The sequence below is a fragment of the Calidris pugnax genome, unplaced genomic scaffold, assembly GCF_001431845.1.
Source record: "Calidris pugnax isolate Ruff unplaced genomic scaffold, ASM143184v1 scaffold13, whole genome shotgun sequence".
Lineage (NCBI taxonomy): Eukaryota > Metazoa > Chordata > Aves > Charadriiformes > Scolopacidae > Calidris > Calidris pugnax.
Genome location: NW_015090810.1, coordinates 22,136,775 through 22,158,950, shown reverse-complemented (window position 1 = coordinate 22,158,950; position 22,176 = coordinate 22,136,775). Strand labels below are relative to the sequence as shown.

The 22,176-nt window shown below is 44.0% G+C and overlaps 1 long non-coding RNA gene across 1 annotated transcript in view; it reads right to left on the bottom strand.

Annotated features, from left to right (window-relative positions):
• Positions 1-22,176, bottom strand: part of LOC106886028 — a 77,399-nt gene extending 55,223 nt beyond the window's left edge. The window contains exons 1-2 of the long non-coding RNA XR_001411560.1: positions 22,125-22,176; positions 9,808-9,858 (exon numbers count right to left, since the gene is read on the bottom strand). This is a non-coding gene — a long non-coding RNA (uncharacterized LOC106886028). The remainder of the gene's footprint in view (positions 1-9,807; positions 9,859-22,124) is intronic.

The following is a 22,176-nucleotide window of genomic DNA, read 5'->3' as shown; positions in this document are numbered from 1 at the left end:
CAATGAGCAGAAGAACCAGATGTTGGTTGTTTGTTTGTTTCCCCTTAAAACTGAATCACTCTGTGTGTTCTCCAGTCCTCGTCTCTGCTGTCTTCTGCAAGGCACTTAGTAAAGAAATTTTGTCTAACACTGAAAAATGCATATGGTCATATTAAAAAATCTGTAGAAGAGGTTAAACATGTACTATCATTAATCAAGCAGAAACTTGCTTTCCTAAGGAGACAAATAAGCTAGGGAGCAATGGTTAGTTGGCCTCTTTTGGGAAAGCGTCACTGTTTAGGGTAGCAAGAGGACTTGTGACTGGGGACTTGGAATAAGGTGAGGACAAGAACCATCTCTCAGAATTTTGGCTTTCCAGACCTGGGGAACAATATGCCCAAGAACACATTTGGAGCCCAAATTTCCAGATGGATCCTACATGCAATCTAAATGTCCACGGGTCTGGTGGTCTGGTTTTTGTATATTTGAAGTCATGCTGTTAGTAGTCCAACACACTGACCCAAATCCAATTTGGATGCATTCGTATGAAACCGAGCACATAGGTTTAAATATAAACATCTGCACACACAAGCAGTGACATGCAATAACTTCTGGGGACAAGTGAATTTAGCTGTGCACAGATGCTACATTGAAACCTTGACAGCGGGTGTTCAGATTATTCTGGCTTCAGGCTGTTCAAATGTTAATTAAGGACAAGAGCTCTCCCATTCCGAACTTAAGCCTTACAGGTCAGATTTAAAATGAAATCAGTTAGGTGGGGCATTATATGCCCTATTTCCACCTATTTCCACCTTCCACCTGAAGTAATTAACTTCTAGGGAGAAGGGAGGAAGGAAGAAAAATGTCCCTTGGCTCTACGCATTATTATTTTTTGTAACCAGATTGTCCTCCATTATATGATAAAGCAGAAATGTATGTAAGGAATTTTTCAGTTACCAGTTGTCACTACATACACAGATGGTCGCACATTAACCTCTTAGCAAAACATAAAGGCAAGTATTTTTTCTGCCATTGAGTACTATCGAATGTAGGGTATATTGACCTTGACAAGCCTGGCAAGTAATAGCATCCATGGCCATTTCTGGGCTAATTCAAAATATAAAACTTGGTAGAATCTTCCATGTTCCTGGCCAAGACCTTGGTAACAAGCACACAGAAACACATTACATAAAGCAAATCGGTAAGTATTTTCCATACTTTTAAGATTTCAGGGTTTGAAGATATGCAGCAAAACCTGTTAGCATACCCTAGTGCCGAGACATCCTTAGAAGAAAACCAATCCACCCTCCATCTTCATAGCATTATGAAATGGCTGTCAGAAAAGATGCTACAAAGTCCTATGCTACGCTTTAATATCTGCACAAGACTTTTAATGCAAAATCTCGTTACGAGCCTTAGCTGGGCTGAAGAGAACTGGATCCCTGTGTCTTGCACTCCATCTCTTACAAAACCTCCAGCTGCCTCCATGAACAGTCACAAGCTGAACCACGAAAAAACACATTCACGTTTTATTTATGCAAGGCATCGATCTCTCTCTCTGGCTGGCTGGATTTTTCCAGATGCATTCCTGATGGAGCTGAAGAGTATCTGCAGGACACAAACCTCTCCACGCACCCATTGCGCAACACTTGTCCATGCCGTCTCCGGGCACCAAGCAAGACTCCTTCCCACTCACGCCTCCTGCCTGACCCCTCTCCGCTTTCCAGAATCTCAGCCCACTCACTTAACCCAGGCCGAAACAGGACAAACGGAAATTTCTTGGCTCTTGGCTGCTTCACTTAGGTTTACCCATATGCAGAAGGTTAATCGAGACTGGATAAAATTTTATTCCAGCTTTCCTTTGGCTAATCTGTTGTACTGCAGCACAGTGGAGCTTGAATTGGTTTTGACTTCGCAAAGCAACATACTGTTCCTTGTTAGTGTCTGCAACAGGCAAAACCAGCCTAAAACACTTAATGGGGTCTTTATTTGTGCTATCCCTATTACCGTTCTCTCTCACAGGCTTCTTTAGGCCTTTATATGCTTTCCCCAGCATTTATATTGGACACAGTATAGACATCTGGGGTTGAAGGTCTCTAAGTAGTAAATCAAAATGACCAGAAATGCAAAGTTCTTGCTCAGCGTGGAAGTCCCTCCATGCAGCATTAGCTGCTGCTGCCATTTTAAGGATGGGTGTCCTTAAAGAAGTAGATGTCTAGGCTCCCTAAAAGTAGGTGTAATGACTCCCACCCTAAGCCCTATATTCAGATTTCTCATGGAAGCCAATCTTCAGACGTAAAATTTTCCCTCTGAAAATCATCAAAAATGTGCCAAGTACAACAATGCGATACACTACATTCATGGTGTCACCTGTCCCAGGGCACTGGCTGGGTTCAGGGTTGCTGAGTGTGATGGTGGTGGGCAGCAGACACAGCCAGGTCTGGGGCTAGGTCTGGGTCCAGGTCCAGGCCAAGGGGATGAGGTTTTGCTCCTCCCTCACAGCAGCTCCCATGGGAGCATGGGAAACCATTATTGTATGAGGCAGCACGTGTGTCTATCAACACGTCTGTCAAGCTATCTTGTACCAACTATTTGCCCTAGTAGCTGCTAAGTAAAGGATGCAGCTCGTCACTCTTAGCATACTTGTTCATAAATCACTGACGAAGTAACAGCAGCAGCACCGCTCCAGGCAGACCATGTGCTCAGGGGTCTGACTCGATGGGATGCTGAGCAGTGTTTGTGAAGGGCTCAGTGCTCTGCAGAACCAGGTGCGGGGATGTCACCTCTGCCACCTCCCTTAACATCGGTGTTAGAGCTCCGGGATGTTTTGAGGAAATTCCCAAGAAATAAAAGGAATCTAGGACAGCAATGTCAGCAGCAGCCGGCAGGTATGTGTTTTATTTTTGAGTGTTGTGAGATGTACCTAACAACATACTCCCAAGGGAAAATAGCACCTCTTTTCTCACAAGTCTCTTACAAAACTGTCACCAGCAGTGAGCACAGCGCGGCAACTTTCTGGAGGGGAATGACTCCGAAGTAGGTACAGAAAATCCAAGGATGAATTAGACATATTTGAGCACTTGCAACCTTATAGCTAATAGCATGCAGTAAAGAGCAGAGCATAGTGGCAGCTGGGTACGGATGCAGACTTATATTTTAAGTAAAGCTTAAGAGGAGCCCAGGAGTAATGTCGGTGTGTGCTACAATCCCACAGCAGTGCTGGGAGAGTCCACTAACAGGTATTTCCAAATATTTTTTCTTCCTTCTTGTGATGGTTTCTTATCTGAAATTTTCATTTCTCCCACAGTTTTCCTGTATTACTCCTTTGCATGGAAACATAATGGCACCAAGTGCTGAAAATACAATGCTTAGTTTCCTTCCAAGGCATTAATTTCACAGGTAATTTTGTTATGAAGTTGAAGAGCCCATAATGCAGCCTAGGTGTTTTGGCAGCAAGCTGATGTTACCAAACACCATTATTTGTCCAGCTAGTTTGCATGGAAATAAATACAAAATCCCCAGGTGTTGCTTACAGTGTAGCCAATGTTTTTCATTCCATTCATAAATAAAACGTGCTGGTCAGCCCACACACCTATTTTATAGCTCTAATGAAGAATAGAGAGCAAAATTCACACATAATGGTGACCCCACCGCCTTCCAATGCACCTCTGTAAAACAGAGGTTGATCAAACAGGTATTGCTCCAAGCATGCAAATGCAATATATGAAGAAACATGTCAAGAATTTTAATTGTACTAGCTAGCAAAAACCCATAACTAAGAGAAAATAGATTGCCTACATAAGAGCACACAGCTGGAATGACTTTAGTCCCCACGGCACTGCTAAGAGGCCACTTTATGGGTTTGGATTAGAAGGAGAAGTGCCTTTAGCCAGGCACAGCAGGACAGGTTGGAGTCGGGCAGCTCCAAACCCATAGACCTGAATGGCTCTTACAGCTCCTGAGTAAGTTAGCACAGGACACAGAGATCCAATAGCTTTTGGATCTCACTATTACTGCCTGACACTGATGGATTTATCAGGGTGCACCAACTATTTTCCATCTTTAGGAAGACTGGCGGTCTTTAAGTAAGCCTTTACGTATTTACCAAGAATTCAATTCCCTGCCAACTGCCCCAATACTCTGGGTACGTACTGGAAAATAAAAGAAAGACCTTACACTGGTGGTCCCTCCCCACGCAGCCCCTTATACCTGGGACTGAAGCCCCAACACAAACCCAGGCCCCCCGAGGGCACTGGGCTCACCCCAGGAGAGGGCAGGCTCAGCTCCTTTCCACCTTACTGACCATGGCAATTAAAAGGATCACTCCAAATGAAATTTCTTGGCCTAAAACTAACAGCCACACAGGCAGTGCCATTCAGTGTGGATTTAATTACCCCAGGACGCATGCAGACAAAATCCTCACCTGATAAATATAGCCAGATCAGTGAACTGGAAGCAATGTGCCCGACTTCCCTCTGGCTTTGTGAGTATCAGTGACCCCGTGACTTTTTATTAAGCCATACGATTGCATGCTGCAGGCACACATGTGAAAGAATTCCCAGGGAGGGATGTGGCTTGTGGCACCTGAAATCCCTCACTGGTCGTTTACAAACCATAAAGAAAAGTTGACAAATTCCTGAAGCTTAGAATTTTCATTTTTTGCTAGAGGCTTAAGGTTTGTGTGGATATAGCACACCACCAGACTGATGCCAGACATGCTTTTTGTGCATGTTATTATAGATGTGAACAATGGCCCAGATTTATCCAGTGATAAGGACTAAAATTATTCTGTCTGTGCAGTACTAATGAATAAACACTATTCCTGAACTATCACAAATTCCCAAGCCATGAATGTTGTTTGCCATGATCGTGTTTGAACTGTTATTTATAGGCAGAAAAAACTGTATTTTTAAAACCCTTTTCTAAACAAAGTTTTCTATCTCAAAGTTTTCATTTTTCATTGTAAACCATTCATAAGGCTTTTATCAATTGTTACACTCCCAAAACTCCCCAGTTGTGTCCTATCAAAGGTGGAGAAATAATATACAGCTTCTCACTGTATAAAATACTATAAACAATATATAATGAGAAAACAGTTATTAAATGGATCTAGTTCAGCTGCTCCCAAGCCACTCATCAGGGAAAAAAAAAGTATTTTCCAAAAATGTTTTTAAATCTTGTTTTTCCCCCTTCACCTATTTTTAGTATAGCACATTTCATTACTGCATGGCAGGATAAATAATCCATTTCTGGTCCACAAGTTCCTAGATCTAATTCTTAGACCTGGAATGACACTCAGGAGCTAGATTGCCATAATGGCTCAGAAGGGACATTGTGACCCAGTCATCTCTTGCATATCTCATGGTACATAAAAAAGTATCTACCTTACTTGAGAGGTCCCCAAGTAATTTTTATCCCTCCTTTCCTGTCAACTATTGAATTAAGGTTGTGGGGAAGACTGGAGGGGACCAGTGCCAGATAGCTGGTGATACAAGGGTAGGTCCCCTACTGATGGTTCAGCCCCATAGCAGGGGAACGGGAAGGTGAAGTAGGAGGAGGAACCTCACTCATGATCTAGGGCATCGGGGTGACCGAGATGGGTCCTAGTATGGAGGACAAGCTTACAGCATCCAATTCTGGCTGTGCTTCCCAAGGGCAAAGGGTAATTATCTCACACAAGCTGTTTAGTCTTCTACTTATCTACAGCGTACTGGCCCTATCTTTTGATTCCTTGGGAGGTTTCTCTTCATCAGCAGGGCTTTCAGCTCATTTCTTCGAAGCCTGTTTTCTAAAATATTACAAATGTGCCTTGCAGAAGTTCAAAGACCATCTCCTTTGACAGTTCAAAGACCATCCCCTTTGCTTTCATCTGTTCCATATTGTACTGTAGCTTCAAACTATCCAATGAATAACTTCATATTGCAATTTCTACATTACTCTATTCAGTAAAGTGCAGGTTTTAAGTTCAAAATATTAACATAAAGAAACGCAATTCGCTGTGATCTCTACATCTATTACCTGGGAATGCCACAAGTTAGGAAGATCAGATCTGCCACCTCAGAGTCCATTATTTCCCCTCAATTGCCTTGTCTGCAGCTATGCCCGGAGTCCGAATCTCATAGGAAGGAGTCAAAACTCTGCCATAAAGAGATCTCATCCTGCTATCTATCATCTAGAAAATAGTCTGAGCTCTCAAGCCTGAGATTTAGCATCCCAAAAGTGTGTGATACTGAATAACAAGTTTTGCCCTTTCCTCATTCACTCTTTCCCAAAGTGGGGTGTGCCTGGGGTGATGCAAACCGATGACACTGAATGATGAAAGAGTTAACATCGGGAGCAATGTGGTAGAGGAAAACCAGTGGAGAGGCACAGTTATCTGGAGCAGATGACTTCAAAGCAGTCTGAGCAGTGACTGATGATGAAGTAACGGTGATAAGAAACACGCTTCCTCACGTGCTCTCTCACTGCAGCAATCTGGAGGCATTGCAGCTGAGCATCACACCTCTGGCAGCATCCCTGCACATCTGTAGCATCCATTGAGAAGCAGTAAACAGCATCAGTCAGCTGGAAAGACTCCTTTCCTCCACCTCCCTGAACCCCTGCAGCAAATTTGTCCCAAGCTCAAAAGGGAAAAAATACTGGTGTGTACTTTCCAAGCATCTTAGAGCTGCCCGCATCTGTATTCACTATTATTTAATATGTCAACATTTAATATTACTAGTTAATGTTCTGCTGACTGAAAAATAAGCAGCATGATAAATTCTCTGAAATTAGCTTCTCTGAGGAGGAGGGACCAAAAGATTCAGAAAAAGGGGAAGCCGTGCAGGACAGCACGCATTCAGTCCTCTTTTCAAAAGCTTCCTTCCCAAAACGAGAATTGCTGGAGAATGCCTCCTTCCTTCCCCCCGCAGATCTCTTCCTTCCTTGAACCAAACTACAGGCTCTAGCAACAAGGCAGCTAATAATAAACTCTTCAGCTGAACTCTAGGAAAGCAGTTTGGTCAAGGCTTTGCCTGCCAAGTGCTGACCAACACATGTTCCCAGCTGCCAGCAGTGACTCACCGCAAGCCATGTTTTTTACAAACCAGTCGTGCTTTAGCCATCTCCCCCTCGGAGCACGTTTTGCTCCAAACAAAGCCTCCCACTTCCAAATGATGGAGTCAAAGGCACTTGACTCACGGTCCTCCTACCATATCTCATGTCAGCGGGGCATCCAGGGACTACTCTTGGTCAGAAAATATTACACAACTGCTCTTACACTGTGGCTCCTGAAACAAAACACCCATTGCTGCTGTTGTTGCTTCCCACTCCAGCAGGCTGTACACAAGCAGCGCTGGGATTCCTACAGTGCCAGCCAGCAGACAGGACCGGGCTCCATTCAAAATGACATTTTATCATGGGTTTATATAACAAAACTTGCTTCTCGCCTTGGGCTTCCCCCATATTGCCTTCTCTTACCAGTGAGGACACGGAGCAAAGAGGGACCACCAGCTGGGACGGCAGGCGTACCATTTCCTACTGCTCAGGTGGGAGCCTGAACTACTTGGCTGCACGTCGGCCCCAAGAGCAACCTCTGGTCCTTCGCTGGAAATGCTGACCTATCCGGCCAGGGAATTTGGGGTTTTATTTAAAAGATGTGCACATCACCTTCCTGAGCTAAGAAGTCTGATGCCCGGTGAAGCCGACAGCGCTGCTGAAGGCACGTGTCTCCCACTCCCTCCAGAGGTTGCTCAGAGGCTGCCTGGAAATGCAGTGATGACTGTAGAAATGGGAACGCACCAAGTCGGGTTTTCTGAGGGAGGGGAAATAACCCCTTTAGAAGCCACAAAAGCATAAGCACTTGCAGGGAAACAGCACATATGCTGGTGCAGGGAAGTATGGAAACCAGCCCAGCTCCTCCTTGTGCTGCCCCAAGATGCTAGGAAAGATGAGGAAGAGGGTATGGGAGGATGTTTGGGATCAAAAATGGTATGGATAAAGGGGGCTTCTTGGATCACAACACTACTGAACTATACAACTCTCACCAGTGCTAATGCTATGGCTTCATGACCCCATTCCTCCTTTAGCTGAGGCTCTTCTTCTGTGCTGCAGACATCTGGGACACCTCCCTGACCGCAACGATGTTGTTTCCATGAAGGAGAAGTCGGTTATGGTTGTTTCCTAAGGGGTTTCCTTTTGTGGTGAAACCTCCTCCTCCTGCCACTGCCAGACTGCTGGCCCTTTCCTCCCTCCCCAGTGCCCCACTACGTGCAACAGCGCAAGCATTTCGGGAAGTGCTCAGATAGACCTTGCACTTCTAAGGGCAAAAATGACTCACAAATTAACATGTAAAAACCCCACCATGTCACAACAGTGCACTTACTATTGGGATAGGAAGGATAGTGGGGTACCCGCTCCTTGCTAAAACCTTTCACAGTTCATTGCAAGAGCATGCTGACCAGGGATAGCCAGGCAGTGGGCAACACAGAGGGAAGCTATTGTTCTAGGTGTAAATGAATCCTAATATTTTTCACTCAGCTGGAGGTGACAGAAAGGAAGAGTTAACATTTCTTCCCATTTCTCAAGATATTTTTTTTTCTTTTTTGCTATTACAGGGCCTAATCCAGAGAAAAAAAAAAAAGAAAAAAAAAGGTAGGAAAAAACCCTATGCGCAGCCTTATGGTAGGACTTTCCAAGCCACAGATGCTGGCTCTGTGGTTGGCTGATCTATCCAAAATAAAGCTCAACAGCAGGGAGCGGTGGAGTAGTTCAAGGGGTAGAGGAGGTCATGCGAATGTGATCCCCACCTCCCAAACGCCGCATCTCCTTACGCTGCCTCCCCCCGCTCCTTTTGGGATAGAGGGAATTGTTGACTTATTTTTGATTTTCAGTCTGCTTTTCCTATCCGTTTGCCAAGTGGGGTTGTTGAAAGTGACTCTTGTTGCAGCCACTTTCCCAGGAGAGAAAAAACAAGGTGAACTTTTATCCCAACGGCTTACAGTTGAAAAGGCAGCTAGCAGCTTGGATGATGACCTCCCTTGGTTGCTCCAATACAGAGCTGGCCCTGGGAGGCATTACCTCCCCATGGCCAGAGGGACAGGAGTCAGACTGCCCTGGGAAAAGCTGTCGGCTGCAGAGACTGAAACATTTCCCTGGGAGAAAGAGAACACAACAGCCGTGAAGAGAGGAGCCACAAAGGCTGCTGACGCCTGCGCAGAGATGCCTGGCACCACCTTCTTCATGTGAGAAGGCTGGTTTCAGTGAACAAGCATCAAGAAAAGGAAAGAAAATGGAAAAAAGGAAAGAAAGTGACCAAGTGTTCTAATTGTTTTTGACATCAGAATGCATTTATACCATATACTTTTACTTCTTTTTTGAGAGGAGTCCACAGTATATGTCCTGGCTCAGCTGCCAATACAACTTCCATGAACGTGTGGGAGGTCCCATGCCACCACCTTCGGGAACACCACCAAACCTCGCTGCACATCAGTCTGTGGGCTGAAGGAGAGCCCTGCTGGGCAGAGGACACGCAAGAGGCATAGACCCTTTTTTACAGCCAGTACATTCATTTTTGTTCAGGTGTTGGCTTCATTTTCATGACACTAATGATCAAATAATGAAATCAACCAGTTCTTGTTTCCAATTAGGGCTATTTCTGAAGCATTATGTTTGCCAAGAAAATAAACCAAGTCTAAAAATCACACTTTCCTGTGGGCAGATATAGAGTCAGGTGGGTAACGGGACTGCACCTACACATTTTGATGCTGCCAGCAAAGAGGTTTTCATAGCAAGTGTTTCACTTACCCTAAGCACTACGCATAGTGAGCTGAAAGACCTGCTGCCACTTACCAAACCTTTTGTAGCCAAAGGACTGCACCTCCTCCTCCTCTGCAAAATCGTCTGGAGAAAGAAAGAAAGACACAGCAACAGGTTATTACTACTACCACTGGAAAAAGATGGGAAGAAATTTTTATAGGTGCACGTTCATAAATTATTGTACTTGGAAGTTTAATCAATTTTTAAGGCATGTTACTGATCTTCCCCTCCACTGCTCATATCCCACATCTGTCCTTGGGTAGAAAAGGCAGTTCAGAGTCGTTCCCCCAACCAGTATTCCCAGCAGAAATACAGACTGTAAATGGTTTATCACCTGGCAGCTATCCTAAGGTCCACTTGGCTGCCTAAGTATAGACCAGAGCAGACCCGTCCCTCATCATGATGACGGCCCCAATCGTCACCAGAGTGCCATGTGGGCAGGCTCGCCTGGACCACAGCACTTGCTCCAGCCCATTGCCTGCACCGTTGAGACAGACAGGCTCAGGTTATACATCCACCGGCCAGGCCGTTTGACAAAGCACTATGTGTAGTTATGCCGAGTAACAAGAGAGGAGTCAGAGGGGATGGCTGTCCATCCATCCACCACCTCCCGTGGGCACTACCTTGGACTGAAGAGGCAAGATCCGATAAAAAATGGGAAACAGAACTGACAAGCTCCAATAGATGAGAAAAATAAAAAAACATTTAAGCCCTTTTGTTCTCATCTTCACCAGCTAGTAAGCCGTAAAATGCTAATAATCACATTTTTATTTTGTCGGAAGCTTGATTTCTCCCCACTTCCTTCCAGCAGCAAAGGAAAAGGCTGGCATCAGCAGAAGAAATACACCCACGACTTCTTTTTAAAAAAAAAAAAATTAAAAAAAGGATATGTTTGTGTTGGTGTGTTCAGCCTCCTTCTACCCACACAACCCCTCTTTCTGCTGAGTTGGGAAGGCGAGAGCCCTGCCTTACCACCAGCACCAGCCTCTGCAGCAGGCAACCGACTGCCGGGCAGGGCAGCACAGCCCAGGCTGCTCATCTCCTGCTTCCCTATTTCATAGAATAGAATCATAGAATCATAGAATCGTCTAGGTTGGAAGGGACCTTAAAGATCATCTAGTCCAACCATCAACCTAACTCTGACAAAAAATAAATAAGAAAAGCAATAAAAAAAATCACTAAACCATATTCTTGAGGACCATGTCAACCCGTCTTTTGAACACCTCCAGGGATGGTGCCTCAACCACTTCCCTGGGCAGCCTATTCCAATGCTGGATAACCATATTTCCTGGGGGGAGCTGAGGAGATCCATTCCCCGTCCTGCACACACCATTTCAGGTGGTGGGTAAGCCTCTGTGGGGCTCTCTTTAAACAGGACCTAGAACACAGCATCCCAAGAAGGAAGCCTGCCTCCATGCTGCAAAAACCACCATCGAGGAGTGGTGGCAATCCCTGCTCTCCAAAACCTGTCTACTCCTGGGCTTTGGTTTGCATCATAAGGAGGCAGACTCAGCACACTGGGGAGCTTCAGTGGCTGCTCACCACCTTGTGCCACCCTTCCAGCACGGGATGCTGAGGAAGCTCACTCACATGCAGCCTCTCCATCCAGACCTTTCCCTGGCATGAAAGGAGAAGGAAACAGAAGCTCCATGGCCAGTCAAGGGGTTCACCAGAAGGGAACATTTAATGAGCAATGGTGGAAAACCAGGCTTAAAGCAGAAAAAAACAGGCATGATGGAGTGAGAGGTCTGTGCTCGGTTAGACCTCTGTTGTCCACAGACTTATTGCACGTGAGCAGGCTGCTCTGCATCATGAAACTGGGCTACCTGGTGCTGCAGCTAACTCAGGCCACAAGAGAGCCTTGGAGGGTTAAATTCAAAGATGAAGCAAAGATACGGTCCTCATTCAGGCTCAACAAAGTCTAAATCATTTGAGTGTACATCCAGCCACAGATGTGACCTGCACCTCCTTCCGATCTGCAAGATGCCATGTGCTGAAGTCTGAGGGAGCAGCAAAGGAGTCTGTGAAATGCACCATTTTGCAGAACATCTTCCTTCACTCAGACAGCACTTTTAACAGAACAGCTCAAAACTCATATTCTTCACCGGGTACCAGCTATTTTGCTCACTGCCAGAGGCGCTCCTGTCCATATCTTAAGCTAGACCCCCAATTCAGAGGTGCATTTAAGAAATGGAAGAATCAGTGGACGCTCCTTGGGCAAAACAAACACATCCTGCTTTTGAAGGCAGAAAGAATCCTTTAAAAAAAAAAACCAAGCAAACCCTCACAATTGTACCAAATGTTATCTAACAACAAGGTCACCCAACAAAACATGACCAATACTAATAAACCATAAACAGTTGACAACCAAGCTTCTCATCCCAGCAGCCAACAGCTCAGGAAAAAATCTTCCCTCCTTGCACAAAAGATAAAAGCTGCACAAAAAAAAAAGATATCAGCTCCAGAGCCCTCTGCTTCCTGCCCTCTCCTGCTATCAGGGCCACAACACAATTGCCTCCTTTGTTTCTCAGGAGCATAACCTGGGTTATCCAATCCATATCTGATGTACGCAGCCAGGATGTGTTTAAATGCTGTGGCTTCATCCTAGGCCACATCTCCAAGACCTTCCTCCAGGGCTGCCAGCCTCTTCCCTCATCGTTTGGTGTTTCACGCTTAGCCCAACGGCACTGCCCTCTGGCCACACATTTATAATAATTTCTGTTTCTCTGGATTTTTTAGTATTTGCAATGTATGTATATGTTTTGTAGACATACACTGTATATATATTTATATACACATTTGTATACTTAAAATATATTTAAACATATTTGCAACACTGTGTGCTGTGTTTGCTAGGGACGAATTATTTTTCCAAGTTTTTAATAATTTCTAATTATTCATTAATTTCCTAATTTTGAAGAGGATTTTTAGCATTTGAAACAAAGAGGTGGAGATGGGAAGGACAGTTTTGTCAAAAGGTGACCTGCCTCCCTGCTCACTAAAATCTACAATATCAGCTAAACCCTTTTTAAAGTTTTTTTTAATGTTTACTAGCAACAGGCAGTGATGTATTTTAGGACAAGTCTATTAAAATTGATTAACAGACTAAGCTCAGTGGTCTTTGAGTCACAGCTGCCACTAGGCACTTCACTCAAATCATGTGTACATATAATATTTTACAATATTAACTGTAATGTAACTGTAAATTTTGAGGAAAATAAAGATGGGAGGAATAAATGAATAAAACAAAGTTAGCCCGAATGTTCAGAAATGAACAGCACTGTAACCCTTAGAAAAAAGAGACTAGGATGGGTTGAAAGTCCTACTTTAAAAGAAATATCTTTGAAATATTAAAAATGAAGTTGAATAAGAGGCCTATACATTTAAGTCCTGAGGCAAAGCCATGTGCCCCAGGCTGCTCCTCCCAAGCCTTTCGGGCAGGATTGCGCTCACCAGAATCTTGGCTCTCAGCTACCTGTTCCAGTACTGAAAATATCCAAATTTTGTCACAAGTGTTTAAAAAATCTTAAAACTTCGTGTTATCTCTGAATGAGGGAAATACAAGAGAACCAAGGTTTTCATTGAAAAGGGAATAGCTTTTCTAGAGAAAACTATGAAAATGTGATCTGTGATGAATTACAGAGGTTAAGAAAATACACACCAAGTAGGAAAGCAAATAGTAAGAAAACCTCCAGCATGTTTTTGTGCCTTATGCTTTTAAGCAGTATCAGAAATCAGACTGGAAGAAATTAATCAGTTTTGAGCACTGGTGGCTGATATTACAAGAGGAAATTTTGCACTTTTACATCAGTATTGCCCATACACTTGAGTGGGGCTGCAACTGGTGCAAGAGGGTTTTGTTTGACATCATGAAAGCCGTAAGTTAGAAATATTTTACTTTAGTTTAAATCCAGCCTTTCTCAGTTACAAAGCGGACTGGAATGAGTGCAGTATTTACATTACATACAAATACATTTATATATAGGAAAGGTTTATTTTCCTGGGTGAAAAATATGAATGGCATACTTCTCCTTGAAGCGGACAATAAAGCAGAACACATTGTTATGTCCCAGCCAAAATAATGAACTCTTTAGTGCTGGAAAGATGAGCCATAATTTAGTTATAAACTGATCTACTGAGCTCTCAGCTGTGAGCCACAAGAGAGGGAATGCAGAATATAAGATGAAGAAACATGAAAAGCCAGTTAAAATTTGATTTCTTATTCCACAGACTTCTACTGAGCTCTGGCAGAAGGAAGGTCCATAAAAAAGGTGAACTTTTGGGCAGAACAGAAACACATGTGAGCAACCAATTGCATTTAACCGCGTAGGGAAAGGACCACCGGAGATCTCCTGTTTCATCAGGTTTACAAGAGTCTCCTTGGAGGCTACAACACATTGTCACGCAGAGCTTACAGCAAACCACTAAAAATGAGTGGCTAGCTATAGCAGAGCAGCAGTATCCCAAATATTTTAGAGTCAGTACAAAGCAAGAACTCTGGTCCAAAAAAAAAAACCAACCAACCCAGGCTTTGAGGTATTTTGGCAATATCCACACCCCACCAAGTACCAACGCCAAATTCTGCTTGCCCTCCAGTTATAAATTATTACTGCAACACCTCTAATAAATACAGTTGTAGAGTTAAATAAGTTACAGTACAATGCTTCAAGGGACTGGAAATTATAAAAAGGCAGTTCAGCTGGGGATTAACACAGCGAACAGAGGGAATTCATTTAATCTAAAACAAATTAGACTCTCATTTGATTAATTTGCTAGAGGCAAAGCAAAAATCTGTGGAGTAGAACTGTGTAATTTCTAGTTCTGGTTCTTAAATCTTAAATAAATTAATCATGGACCACTTACGAGTCACGCGGAGGTCAAGTAAGAAAAAGCTGGCCTGAAGCCAAAAAGGATGCCAAATCTGCCCCAGGACTATGTAGGGTCTGTAGCCACTGCACTGCTCGGTCCCTTCGCTGGAACACCACCAGATCTGAGGAGCCTTTGGTACAAGGTGATTTTAGGGAGAGTGTTTCCATTTTCTTCCCTTCCTTTTGGGGGCATCACTGTTGCCATAGGGAAGGTGTCACAGAAGGCTGCTAATGTACATGCCCAGCTGTCACCTTTTAGCAGTACACCCTGCTCAGCCATCTAAACATAGTTAACTAATGAAGCAAAGTAGATCTCAGAACAATGAGAGATGCTGGGTTGTACGGTGCTTGCAGACACGTGGTATCCAATCATTTGTAGAACTTCTGTGTGCAGTAAACATGGGTTTAAAGTCTTTGTTTGGAGTCTTGAATTAGGAAAAGACACCAATATTCTACACTGCATTTCAAAATCTGGGGAAATCTATTTCAGGAGAGAATGAGGCATCTGGACTGAGAATTGTCATGCCAAGTTTCAGCTCAGATTTTAGACATTCCTTTATAATCCCCCTGAAAACTTGATTTACAGTACATTAGAACTTACCCCTAAATGCCACACTGGGAACTAAAGACTATAAGATTAATTTGTTGCAACAATGACATCCAGTGTAAGAGTTTCCTTTAAAATCAATCTCTCTCTCTAAGAGCTTTAACAGTTAGGGCCCTGCCTTTCCCACTGACTTAATGGGAACTATATAGTTATATCCCAAGTGCAACTGCGTAAAATTCATTTTAATATTATCAAGAACAGATTTTTTTTGGTACCATTTGGAAAGAAGCTATGCCTATTAGTTGAAATTTATTATATTCCTCTCTTTAACCCATAAAACAGCATGGATGCAGAACCCTGCTCAGAACTGTGTAACAAGTGCATCTCCTTCATGAGGGACTGCTTGCAGTGTCAAAAAGCTACTTCTGCCCACTCTCTCCATCTCAGCCCTCTCACAGAAAGGCAAAACTTGTCTACTTGTGAGGTTTCTGTAATATTAACAACTGTTCAGACAGATGAGAACAGTGAACACCAATATCTTTCTCATATCAGATTTCAAAAGCTTTTTGAGCAGCCACCAGATTTATATGCATTTCTGGTCACTATTAACTGGGTCTACATTCAAAGTGCTGACCTAGAGGTGAAACGGAGCCAGCAGAAGCACAGCAAGCAGCTGTGGCCTTCAGATGTTGATGACTTCATCAGTCTAATTGGTTTCCACTGGTTTTCATAGCTTTTATTCTGGACAGTCTACTGCTTGTGCTAACAGGCTGCTCGTTCCCTTCACTCCTCACAGATGCTTCATTTCACTTGTCCTCTCCTCCTGCCTTTCTCCGCTACTTTTTCTTTACAGCCCCTTTTCATATTCAAGTCTTTCTCTCTGCTTCTGTTTTGATAAGCCCTCCTTCATAAAATCCTATCCCACACTTAAAACCTTTCCCTGTTGATGAGGTCCCAAGCTAACATGTCAAGCTCACAATGTCACTGTTGTTGGTTGTGTGTGTTGTGGCCGTATTTTCCACTCGGTCCTTTGAGTTGTCACACCCTAAGGTCCTTCAGACAGGGATTACATGGATTCTGCATTTGCAGAGCACCTGATCTTTAGGGAAGCTGTGGCTGAGGTTCAGCTGAAGAAGAGCTGGAAGAGAAGCCCACCTCCCCGCATCCCAAAGCATCCTTTGGGATGTCGTTTGAGCCTGGATTCTGGCAATGAGACTGACTCTTTTCCCTATCTCTGTCCTTCAGGCTGCTGATTGGGAATTTATCTGCTTTCAGTATTGCAAGAAAGCAAGATGCAAGGTCCCAGACCAGAGATCCTCTCTTGACACGTAACCTAAGACTTGGATTGTGTCTCTCACCACCTAACACACGCACAAAAGAAACAAACCAAGAATCATGACAAATGAGTGTATTTTAATATTCCGGCCTCGACCTACTCCCCCAGTGCTATGCCCGAAAGATGGGAGGGGTTCCATTGAGAATGCAAAAAAAAGGCAGAAGATTAAGAAATCCAGAGGTGTAAGAAGAATGGTTCTAGTTTTGCTTTTTAGGCACAAAATGAAGATAGTAAAAAGGGGTGTTTCTTGAACAAAACTTGTTAGCCCTTAAGTGCCGCAGAGCACTGCTACAGTCCTGGGGTCAGGACCAGCTGCATGGTGCAGAGGGTTGACCTTAGAAGTTAAAAGTTTAAATCATATCGTATTTCAGTGTAATGATTTAAGAGCAAACAGATCTGTTCTCATTAGTGCACTGAAAAATCGTGCCTCCCTGTCTGTATGTTAGAGGAGGCAATTAACAACAGCATTAAAATGGCATACACATTCCTAACAACACGCGTCTCTATTACCTCCCATAACTCATCCACTTTGTTCCCCAGCGACGTCCCAGTCTTCACCTCAAATTTATGCACCGAAAGCGATTGCAGTTTTAGGTGGAAACAGTCAAACTGCAAAGACAATTCATCTTAGATTGCTCCCTCACTCATAGAGACCATGCTCACATTATTAGGAGGATCAGGTTCACTTTCAGTGCCTGGTAAAAAGTGTCTTTATTTTGCTTTCCAAGGGGGAGGGCTGGAAGGGGGGAATCTCTGTTCTGACACACAGAACCTCAGGATAAGGAACGTTTTGTGAAGCTGAAGATAACTGGGCACGCATCCTTCGCAGCACTGAACTGCTTTCATCCTTGACATTTCTTCCAGTTCTCTTTCTTTGTTTTACTCTGGTTTTGCTTTGCATGGCCTGATCAGCTCACTCTCTCTGCAAGATTACCTTTCCCTCCTTATCCTAGCGGGCAAAGGTGTTTGAACCTCTGGGCACAATGGTCTTTGAGTGCGGATCTAAGCAAACTGTTCAGCAGTTGTGACAAAAAAGGGCTCTGTTCAGCTCTCAGCTGTAGCAAAATCAGTCTAGAATAAATGTATGTTATCCAAAGTAGGAGAAGAAAGAGCCACAAGAGATTTTAAACAACTCCCTTCTTCACAGGGACAGGCTTGCTGGTGCTATTCTTAGTCCCATGTGGCTGGGAAAAGTAGAATATTGAAAGCAAAGATGAACAATTACAACTTCTTACCCAAAATACTCCTGTCATAAATAGCTTATATGCTAATTCTGCTCAATATCCATTGCAGTTGTACAGTAATATTTCCATCTGTGCAATAACAGATTTCTCTTGTATTTTCACAGCTTATAACACTCTGCTTTCCTCTGTGTAATAAGAATATCCTTTGACACATGCACGCATGATCATCTTTCTCATCCATCTGCTTAAAATCCTCCGTGCTACCAACCAATTCAGGATACACGCTGACTGTATAGTAGCATTGCTCAGGATTTGTTCTGCGTTGTATCACACATTTATTATAAGTGCTCATGCCTTTGAACTTCTGTGGTAGGGTCCTGTGACATGTCCAACACACACCACTCACAGCTCCTGCATATGTTTCATGTTTATGTCACTATATTCATATAAGCTCTGTTATAACTGGACTAAGTAAAGGTTACTGGATCACTCCACTTCTAATCCTCAATTTTCAGATGCTTTCTGGCTTCTGCAAAATGCTCTGGACCGGATTTGTTTGAAATTTGCAGTTTGAAGTTTCTGTCCAGGAAAGACCTATTTGCAGATGACTATTGATTTTATGCACATGAAGAGAGAGACACATTTTTTTCCAGTATTAGAAAATCAGAACATTTATTCTTTTATTCATTAAGTATAGTGGCGGCGTCAACACAGTTAGAGAGAAAGATGAAGTCTGTCAAGGTAGACATCATATAAATAGATTATTTATTTTAAGACTTTTCAACTCAGCCAAGAAAGAGCAACTGAATCTGCATGCACACTCAGCTTTTGGAAATGGGAGCTCTACCTGCAGTTTACATCCAGGATCCAAGTCAAAGCACAGAAGGGATGAAGTTAGCAATGCGGGTGATTTGTCACTAACTCTCTGATATAGTGTGCACTGTGTAAGGCAAACTTGAGGTAAACTCAACTGGCACATCCCATGAAAGCTCAGTATATTCTATGTACAGAAAACTCTGTGCACCAAGCATGTATAGCTGCTTCTGAGGCCAACTGTTTGATGCTAAGAAAGCTGGGTGTTCAGACTAGACCATTCCTGAGGCCGTGCCGGCTTCACTCATTTCAGTAGAGCACAGCCACACATGAGCCCAACTCACCACTTCATTCTGTGCATCTTTTTTACTAAATGAGAGGAACTGCACAGGACAGGGTGTTTGGTCACAATCTGCTTCTCAAGCACAAGACACCAGATTTTTTGTCCTCCAGCATCGTTGCTCTAGAAGCGGTACATAGCAAGGTGCCTGTGACAGCAGGAAGGTGGGAGGAGGAGGAGGAGGAGGAGTGGAAAGAAGCAGCTGAGATACCTTTGGTATCATAATCAAGAGCTTCTCTGTCATCCTGGAGCAACAGTCCCAAAATGACCACCTTGATTTTGTCATTGACTGATTTTGGGCATTAGTATTAAGTCGTTATCCAAACAATATCCACATTTCAGACGGAAATACTTATCAGCAGAACTGCCATGATAGAAGTGATAATAGATATAGTTTAAAATAATCATGACAATAGATATCACAGATATATAGAAAGAAATTCTCAGTTTTAACAACGCTTGTCCCTGTCTTAAATTAAGGGCCAATGTTTTTGAACATGTGGTGGTGTTTGACTATGAGGAAGCTGTTTTCATTTGTTTCCCAGGCAACAAATACTGCTTCATACCCCAATAAATAGCTACAACTTAGAAATATCATTTGATAAAGATACATCTGACCCTAAAGCAGTCAAGTCCTTGTATAAATCACATGAATTATTACTAAAAAGTATCACAAAGTTTGTGAGCTCAGTGTAGTTTCCTGGAAATAAAACTGCCAGCATATTAAACATAAACTTCAATTTGTTTTACTGATTTAAAACATAACACATTACGAATACCAGAAATGGAAAATATAATTTATTCCTTACAGATATTTAGTGATGTAATTATTTAGATATTCTTCCATTCTCCAGAGATGGTAGATACAGAGACAGCTGCAATCAACAGATCATATTCTTGTTATTGAGAAAAATGTGTAACTACACTGAGTTCTAAAGCCCTACAATTATCACCACCATCAAGTTTAAAGAGAAAACATGAAAAACCAAGTCTGTACCCAGAAAAGGAAAACACGGAGTCAAAATTTGGTTTGGCTCTCTAACTTCCATAACACTGGCAATGGCACTTCATATGATGATTTGTTTAAAGTCTCTCTTTTCTCTTGCTTATAGCACAGTCATTTACGGGTACTTCTTTGCGTGTTTTATTACCGATTTCTGTAACTCTGCGGGGGAAAGAAATAAGATGCTTCTTATGTGGTCACTCTTAGGGAAACAGAAGAGTAAGGACTAGCAACCGGGTGAAGCATTTCCCTCTTGCTAAAGTGTGGGGCACCAACATGTGCTCCCAGCAGGAGTAACATCTTCTCTCCAAATGCCACTTCTCCTCTTTGCAAAGAAGAGCGACGGAGGCAGAACAGAAGGAGATGCAAGTCGCATTATACCTGGCCACATCCTGTACCCACTTAAAACTGCAGCAAAATGCTCCCTGGCTTCAGTGGGTTCACAGTCCAGTTCCCACTCTCAGGCATCACATTATGCGGCTTCCCAAAAATGCTACTGCTGTCCTCGGTCCTTCGCATCCCGCCTCCCCCCAAAACCAGCGCAGCCTCAGCCCCAACAAAAATAGAGCATAACTCTTGCATGATAACAGGCATGGGTTTGTATTACTGGAATTCCATTGTTTCGGTTTGTTCCTGCCATTACACTTATGCTGATAATGACAAGCTGATGACAAAACTTTTTGGCACGAGTACCCCATAAATAAAGAACATTGTAAAGACATTATTTTTAATATGCTGCGTGGTCCTGAAGAGACACCGTGTCACGGTGCCAGAAGTAACTTAAAGCGTGTGTGGGCTTGCAAAAACAAACACACACACACACACACCCCACCACCCACCCCCCAAAAGCTTCTCCTCCCTTCAGGCAGCTACTCTGGCAAGTGAATAAATAATCACATCATTTGGTGTCCTAGACTCTGGAAACTAAGCGTAACTATCATGATGTTTACTGGCCTCCTGGCATCTGGAATCAAACTCTGCAATCCAAGCACAGGCACACTGGTGCCCAAAAGCAATTTTCTTGTGTGTATGGTTTTTTCCTTCCCACCCTTTAAGTTTATTTTTGCCTCTGAAGAAAAACTAGATTCAACTCTCACAAACTCCCAACTACTTCCTAAACTTTCCATAATGTTCTTTGATGTTTCCATTGTAACTATTCCCCAGCGTGTAAAGTCTTTGCCTTTCGCTGTAAGGCTATCAATTTTCATAAACAGAAGGTTTCTTGCTACCCCCCCAATACATCTTTACTAGTGTAGCAATTTGGCAATCTGCTTTTTTATTTGATTTTAAAAGCGTATTATCTAATACCTCTCAGTCACAACTTTGTAGGACTGGGTCAAACGTTCCACCCATTTAAAACAAAAAGAGAGGGAGCCGGGGAGGGGGAAAGAGAGAAAAAGGAAAAGAAACAAAGTTTCAGCTTTAACAGATGCAAAGCAAAGACCAAATATTTTCCAGTCGGTGGATGTTGAGGAGAAATATGCCAAATACATTTCACAAGCCAGTTAAGCCTCTACTGGCACCTAATCACTGCCAGATGTTTAGAAGCAACACCGAGAACATCGCAAAACGCTGGCAAAAAATAAACAAGTTAGGGAGAAATTATAATAATTAAAAAAAAAAAAAAAAGCCGTCTTCTCGGGACGGCATGGGAGGCGGGGAGACAAAAGTTTGGGTGCCGAGAGAAAACGTGCCGGGCAGCGCACAAGTGACGGGCCACACACACACACATACACCCCTCCAGGGACACCCCGCTCCCTGCCCGCTGCGGGACCGACCGACACCAGCCAAACCGAAGCGCAGAGCCCCGTGTGCGGGGCCGGGGGCGCGCTCTGCCTCTCCCGCCACCCCGTCCCGCCGGTCTTCTTGCCCGCACCCGGCTTCCCCTGCCCGCAACCTAGCCTGCACGGTGCCCTGCCCGAAACCTCCCCTTGCTGCAGCCCGTCCGCACGGTGTCCTGCCCGCACCCCGTCCCGTCCGCACGGTGTCCTGCCCGCACCCCCGTCCCGCCCGCACCCCGTCCCGCCCGCCGCCTGCACCCTGCGGAAGGTCCTGTCCGCACCCTGCCCGCACTCTACAGACCCTGCCCGCACCCTGCCCCTCGTCTTCCCCCTGCCCGCACCCTGCCCGCCGTCCGCTCCCTGCCTGCATCCTCCTCCCGCATCCCGCCCGCCCCCTGCCCATCGCTCTGCCGGTGCCCGGTGACCGGCGGCACACGTGTGCGGGGCGGCGGAGCGGGCTCCCTGCTCCCTTCCCTACCTTTCATCTTGGCGCCGGGGCGGATCACATAGGACGGACGGACGGACGGACG